Source organism: Rhincodon typus, chromosome 8, assembly GCF_021869965.1.
Source record: "Rhincodon typus isolate 14 chromosome 8, sRhiTyp1.1, whole genome shotgun sequence".
NCBI classification, from domain to species: Eukaryota; Metazoa; Chordata; class Chondrichthyes; order Orectolobiformes; family Rhincodontidae; genus Rhincodon; species Rhincodon typus.
In genome coordinates this window covers 22,779,256-22,787,395 of record NC_063339.1, presented here as the reverse complement: position 1 = coordinate 22,787,395, position 8,140 = coordinate 22,779,256, and positions in this window count along the sequence as shown.

Sequence of the window (8,140 nt, the reverse complement as noted above, 5' to 3'; positions counted from 1 at the left end):
TGAAGTTACCATGAAGAACTTTCCCTTTTAACCTCTCCCCTTCCCTGAGTTATGCTGGTCCTTAGATTAAATCATCATCACATCGTGTTTCTCTCTGATGAGAGAGTGACCCTATGGTCTGGTAAGACTATGGTGACTTGACTTGAATTATATTTGAAAATGGATTTAAAGGACACCTCATTTTTCAATTGCATTTGTTCTGCATTTGCTACTTGGCATTCATCATTAGTCTTGTTGATAGGTTTAGCATTGCCTCATTTTCTGGTACCTTTTCTATGCAACTAGCATAAGAACATGAGATGATTGTCAATCTGATGACAATAATGGCATGCACATCACCAGACATAAAGCTTTCAACAATCTTGTCAACGTTTTCCACAGGGAAGTTTTTCAACCTATGCATCAACATTTGTATGTTCCTAATTGACTTGTGCTGCATGTGAACACCCATTGTCCAGACGTCTAGCACAATTCTTTTAAATCATAATATGTATTTATTCATTTCTTATACTATTAAGCCCTGTTAACATGAGGGATAAACATTAAAACAAACACAAAATGCTGCAGATGAAATAAAAACAGAAAATGCTTAACACATTTAACAGGGCTTGCAGCATCAGTGTGAGAGAAACATTTCGAATCCATTACGGCTCTTCTTCAGAACCCGAATTTCGAAAATAACGTTAAGGATCTCAACTATTCTTAACTTGCCTGATGGTCATGCCAAGTCAAACAGAGCTGGTGTCCTGTGTCCTCACTGGATAAATCAATGGTTTGGCGTGAAACATCTATTCAGGGACATGTGTCAGTTATAGAGTGCAAATCAAGAAAGACGTGTTGCTTTTAACCAGCCTCTTAGTGCACACATTGCAGTTTACAAGGTTGTTTAATGCACTGAAAGCAATGTATTAATGTTTCTGTTACAATTATAGCAGTTAATTTTTGAAATCTATTGGTTGTTGTTTAGATAACAAGATGAAAAGTAACAGACAATAATGGGCAGCTTTATTTGGGTGAGGCAGGAAGCCAATTTACTAATCTGCCTGTTGTCAAGTAATGGGAATCTTTAGCAATAGCTCTGTCAATTGAGGAGAAAGAAACTATTGACATAGATGATACAAAGTTCGGCCTTCAGCCTGGTATTTAAAATGCTGTAAGCTTTTTTTAAATAATTGCCCCAGCTCCGAAATAAACTGGGAGCTTGAGGCTTAAGGAATGAAACAGTAAAATATCACAATGAAGAGTGCTTTAAATCCATTTTTACATCTGATGAATTGCAAGCTACCCTAATATCAGCAACTGAGGGGAGAAAGAGCAATATTAGAGAAAAGGAGACAGTTCAATTAAAAATATAAGTCATGAGTGAAAAAGATACATAAGACAACACAAGTATAATGATTATCTTTCTTGTTTTGTTATAAAACTTTTACAGAGTAATGAATTGATATTAACTGTATAGGTTCAAAACAAAACTGATCGGTTTGGCTCTCCTGCTGTGACACAAGTAAAATTTCTAGATATTGTAATCTGAGATGTTATTGTTTGGATAATAAAAATAGTATGAAAACAGTCTTGAAATGGATATAGTAATCCCATCAACTGTAAACCCGAAATATCATAAGCAGGCTGGGACATTCCATTTCAGGAAGGTTATATTAGCCTTGGAGTGAATGCAGCGTTGATTTACGAGATTTGTTCCTGTACTATGAAGATTTAGCTGTAGGAAGAGCTACACAAACTATTGTGGTTTTTCCTGGGATTAGATGGTTAAGGAGTGGTTTGATCAAAGTTTACAACATATTACAAAGAACAGATAATGACAGATTACAAGAAACTATTTCTATTGATTGTGGAGTCAAGGACTACAGCACAGTCGAAAAGATTAGAGCTTAATCTTTTAAGAATGCAATTTGGAAACTCTTTTTGACACAAAGTGGTGGAAATTTGGAATTTTCTTCTGCGAAATACTTAGCTACATTACTAATTTTATAAAGGGGATTGATAGAGTTTTGTTAGCCATAGTTGTTAAGCAATATGTGAAAAACTAAATTAATGGAAAACATTTTACTTCAAAAGGTGACATTTAAACAATTTACTCAAAACAGGCAAATTGTTTCTGTACATTTTGCTCAACACAACTGAAAAGCACACACTAATTTTGCAAATGAACATTTCAACATCAGGTAAACACAAAGGAGATTTATTATTTCATTATACAGTTTTGGTTTCAGGATATGGGTTAATCTGACAAGACTTCACTAGTTAAGCATTTCTAGGAACTAAAACATTCCTAGAAAAAAGAACTTGGATTTTTTTTAGAGATAACAAGGTGTAGAGCTGGATGAACACAGCAGGCCAAGCAGCATCAGAGGAGCAGGAAAGCTGACATTTCGGGCCTCGACCCTTCTTCAGAAATTCTCCAGCATCTGCAGTTCCTACTGTCTTGGATTTTTTTTTAATTCACTGAGGGGACATGGGCTTCACTGACTGGGACAGCATTTCTTGCCCATCCCCAGTTGTCCTTGAGAAGGTGATGGTGAGTTGTCTTCTTGAACTGCTGGAGTCCATGTGCTCGAGGTAGACCCATGATGCCATAAGGGAGGGAATTCCAGGATCTTGACTGAAGGTATGGCAATATATTTCCAAGCCAGGATGGTGAGTGGCTTGGAGGGAAACTTGCAGCTGTGGCATTCCCATGCATCTGCTGCCCTTGTCCTTCTGGATGGAAGTGGTAGTTGGTTTGGAAGGTGCTGTCTAAGCAGCTTTAGTGAATTTCTGCAGTGCATCTAGTGGATTGTACATGTTGCTGCTACTGAACATCAGTGGTTAAGGGAACAAATGAGGTGCCAATCAAGCTGGCTGCTTTGTCCTGTAGCGTCAATCTTTTTAAGTGTTGCTGCAGCTGCACCTATCCAGGTATTCCATTACACCCCTAACTTATATTTTGTAGATGGTAGACAGGCTTTGGGAGTCAGGAGATATGTATTCTTAGCCTTCGACCTGCTGTTGTGGTGGCAGTATTCATATGGCTAGTCCAGTTCAGTTCCTAGCCAATGGTAACTCCCAGGATGTTGATCGTGGAGAATTCGGTGATAGTAACACCTTTGAATATCAATGGGTGGTCGTTAGATTACTTCTTTTTGGAGATGGTCATTACCTGGCATTTGTTTGACATAAATTATAGATGTGATATTTCAGCCCAAACTCAGGTATTATCCAGGTCTTCCTGCATTTGGGCATGGACTACTTCAGTATCTGAGCAGTTGAGTCATGCTGGACATTGTGTGATCATCAGCAAACATCCCCGTGGCTGATCTTATGATAGGGGAAGGTCATTAATCAAGCAGCATGACTTGGTTGGGCCTAGAACACTGCCCTGAGGAACTCCTGCAGAGATGTTCTGGAGCTGAGATGACTGACCTCCAACAACCAAAATCATCCTCCTATGTATGAGGTATGACTGCAAGCAATGTGTGTATTCCTCCCGATTCCCATTGACATCAACAGCTGGCACTCTCATTTCACCATTTAACATTATTCATGATTCCAAACTGTCTCAAACACTTTACAGCCAATGAGATACTTGTTATCATTGCTACAATATAAGAAATGTGGCAGCCAATTTGTCTACACACAAAACAACAAAATGATAATGATTAGATAATTTGTTGTGGTAATTTATGTTAATGGATAAAGTTTGGCAAGGACATCAATAGAAGAACTTTGCTAACCCTCTTTAGATAATGCTAGGTGAGTGTCTACGTTCATCTGAAAGGGAGGAAGGATCTCAGTTTACCTTCATATCTGTAAAAGAGCAAATCTGACAGTGCAGCACTCCCACAGCACTGCACCAAGGTACCAGCCTAGTATTTATGCTCAAGTCTTTGGAGCGGGATTTGAACCCACAACATTCATAAATGAGAGTGCTACAGATAAACCATGGGTAATACTGCTTCCCGCAGAAGGTTATGGTGGACTATCTCCTTGAACATGCAACCCTTCTATAAATGGTGCTCACAAGTACTCATAAAATATTAAGTTTGAAATTTTGTATGTGGACTTCTATAATACATTTGATAATATTACTTGTGAGATTTGTTGGCAAAATTGAAACCTCTAAGATTAGAGCTTACATTCGTAGCCTTCCACAGGAGCTGGGGGAATGGTTAGCTGTGCTGCTGAATATGTAGGTCATAGAACACATTACCATGATTGCTGCCAAAGAGGATGTAATCTCTTCACTGCTGGATTCATAGGTTTCTGGATAGGTTTGCAACAATGGATGTAGAAAGGACAATTCCTCTTGTGAGTGAGTCCAGAGCTAGGGCCCCTATTCTAAAATTAAGGGTCTCCCTTTTCGATGAGGAGAAATCACTCAACGGTTGTGCAACTTTGCATCTCTCTGACTCAGAAGGTGGGAGGTAAAGTGAAGAGATGAACAGCCTGAAATGGGAGGAACAGTAAGCAAGGCAAATAAGAAGAAAAGGAAGAGGATGATCTGCCAGGGATCCCTTTTGCAAGTGCTGTGCCAAGGCCAGTTGGGCTTGAGGCTTGGATAGCGCCAAAGCTGGGGTGGTCCAAGGCTGCGATGTCCAAGGCCTGGATTGTCTAAAGTTAGGGTGGGCAGAGACCAGAGGTGTACCAATGTTGGGAGTCCAAGGCCAGAGGTGTGTGAGGTTAGGGATGTCCAAGGACGGAGCTATCCTAAGCTGGGGTATCTGAGTCTGTTTCTGATACAAAGTACAAAGAAAGTTTTAAACCTGTAAACAAAAAAATGTTCAGCTAACTGAAACTTAGCAGAAATTAGGCCATTCAGCTCATCGAGTCTGCTCCGCCATTCAATCATGGCTGATAAGTTTCTCAACCCTACTCTCCCCCTTTCTTCCCATAACACTTGATCCCCTTGACAATCAAAAACCTATCTATCTCTGCCTTAAATATACTCAATGACCTGGACAGAGTGAATTTTGGGAAGATGTTTCCATTGGCAGGAGAGGCTAGGACCTGAGGGCACAGCCTTAGAGTAAAGAGAAGACTTTTTAGAATGGAGATAAGGAGAAACTTCTTTAACCAGAGAGTGGTGAATCTATGGAATTCACTGCCACAGAAGGCTGTGGAGGTCAGATCATTGAGTAAGTTTCAATTAGATCCCCCATCATCCTTCTAAACTCTATTGAGTAAAGACCCAGAGTCCTCAAATGTTCCTCGTATGTTAAGCTTTTCATTTCTGGGACCATTCTCGTGAACCTCCTCTGAACCCACTCCAAGGCCATTACATCTTTCCTGAGATATGGGCCCCCAAACTGCACACAATACTCCAGATGTGGCCTGACCAGAGCCCTATAGAGCCTCAGAAATATATCAAGTCCTCTCAAAATAAATGCCAAAGTTGCATTTTCCTTCCTAACTACTGACTCAACCTGCAAGTTTACCTTGGACTAGAACTCCCAAGTCTCTTTGCACTTCAGACTTCTGAATTTTCTCCCCATTTAGAAAATAGTCCATGCTTCTATTCTTTTTACCAAAGTGCATGGCCCTCCACTTTCCCACATTGTATTCCATCGGCCACTTCTTTGCCTATTCTCCTAACCTGTCCAAATCCTTCTGCAGCCCCCCGCATCCTCAATACTACATGTCCCTCTACGAATCTTTGTATCGTTTGCTAATACTTATTTTGATATTTCTCATGGTGGAAATTGCAATATTGTGAGAAGCTGCCAAGGTAAACTTGGTGAGTTGCTGTTATACATCCTATAGACTTCATGAAGAATAGAATAATTAATTGCTGTGACACAGCAGAGATAATAAGCAGCCTTTATCTATTTGACACAAACCAATCCCCTGTTGTAGATCCTTCTCCAGCAGGCATAGGCAAATGCTTGCCCTTAAAATTTTCCAAACGGGGTTTTGAGAGTTGGATCTATGTGGATTGGATCTAAATTTTCAATTCCAAATAGCTTTGCTCTGCCAATGTAGCCTTATAAAATTGTTTGGCTGTGTAAAACTGCAATACAAGAAACAAAACATCATCCAATCGAAAGTAGCAATCAGCTCTTCTGATCCTTCTTAGTCATCAAAGAATAGAAAACAAATTTACCGCTGTGACTTCATGAGCAGTTTTCAACAAAAATCACACTGTGAAAGTTCAAATGCATCATCTACTTTAATGTAAATTATATTAACGATACTAAAACTAGGCTTCATATAAAGCATGATATACAATAAGTCTACATTTGATACACTTGGTTTTCATTATAGAGAGCTGAATTTGACTAAATTTTGAGCTATTTAAATGTTGACAGCTGTTACAAGTAACCTCATTGGTTTCAAAATATTGATTCTAGATTTTTTGTGGATGTGTAGAGTTTGCACCAGTATTAAACAGTGGGGTTCATCACTCTCCCTGCAAACAGGACACTCTTGGTGCTGTGTTCAGCAATTAATAGTAAGAAGGGTCTGTTCAATTTAAGTTGAGGAGGCCTTGACATCGGCATCAAACCAACTCCAGTAACTGCTGAGGCTTCAGTTCCTCTTTCATCGATATCCAGCACTGCCTCATGAATCACCTATAAGAACCAGGAAATATGAAATCTGATTAATAAAAGTAATGGCTGGAATTTTATCAGCCTTTAGAGAAGGGCCGGGAGAAGACAGAGGTGGTAAAATGGCGTCAAGATGAAAGCCTAGCCTGCTCCTGTTGCCATGGGATATTTCCAGCAGTAGGAATGGCAGCAGCTTGGCCAGGCAAAGGCAGATACCCAGTTAAGGAACTGCTCCTGTTTCACTGACATTATGATCTGATTTGTTTTGATTTGATTTAGTTTATCACTGTCATGTGTACCGAGGTACAATGAAAAGTGTTGTCTTAAATGCTTTACAGGCAGATTGTACTATACAAGTGCATCAGAGTAACAGAACAGAGTGCAGGATACAGTGTTACAGCTGCTGAGAAGGTGCAGAGAGAGATCAACATTAACATTTAAGAAGTCCATTCAAAAATATGATAAAAGCAGGGAAGAAGCTGTTCTTGAATCTGTTTGTAAACTTTTGTATCTTCTGCTGAATGAAAGAAGGTGGAAAAGAGTATAATTGGGATGGGGGGTGGTCTTTGATTATGTTGGTTGCTTTCCCGAAGCAGCAGGAAGTATAGATGACGTCAATGGATGGGAGGCTGGTCTGCGTGATGGATTGGGCTGTGTTCACAACTCTCTGTAGTTTCTTGTGGTCTTGGGAAGAGTAGTTGCCATACCAAGCCGTGATGCATCCGGATAGGATGATTTCTATGGTGCATTATGATGCGGACGTGGTAGGATGTCAATCACTGAGTCTCCCCAAGATTCTGGGATTGTTCCTCAAGGATTGTTCCTTAGCCACCAAACTCTCCCTTCAATGTGAATACTATTACCCTCTGCTTTATTGATTTTAATAGAACTAGTACTGCTTTGAACCTTACTTTATTCCAAGCTGGCAGCTAAGTGTTATTGTATACACTCACCCTGCCTTCTTTATCTTTATTATGTTTAGCTAATGTCTTGAACCAAAATCTCCTCTTAAAGCTGTTTATGGATGAATTACCTTGAAGATTTCCTACTCTAACATTTGGAATTACTGAATCAAGGTTTTAGCTAAACTGTGAAGTTACAGGGGTAGAGGGAAAACAGGTTTGACAACATTCCGAAGTATTATTTCCCAGAATGTTGAAACTGTGGAAGTCCTTATCTCCTTCAGTATTTCCTAACATTTACAATGTATGTTTTGAAAACCAATGTTTGGTATCTCTAAGCTGCTGTGCCCGCATATATCTCATGCTGGCATTTGCTACAAATGTCTTCTGCTACTTCAACAGTCTTATCACTCTGCTTAAGACACAATATTAAACATTTAATTAAAGTAGCATAATCTGCATGTTACTGTTCTGGAGCTATAATTGAACCTTTGCCAATTATTTTATTTAAGGGACCCAGTCTTTAACTTGCTTTCACAATAAGTAATTTATGTGCTGCTGCAGTTCCACTTGAACATCAGAATCATTGAATCAGAGATAGTAGGAACTGCAGATGTTGGAGAATCCGAGACAACAAGGTGCAGGGCTGGATGAACACAGCAGGCCAAGCAGCATCATAGGAGCAGAGAGGCTGAC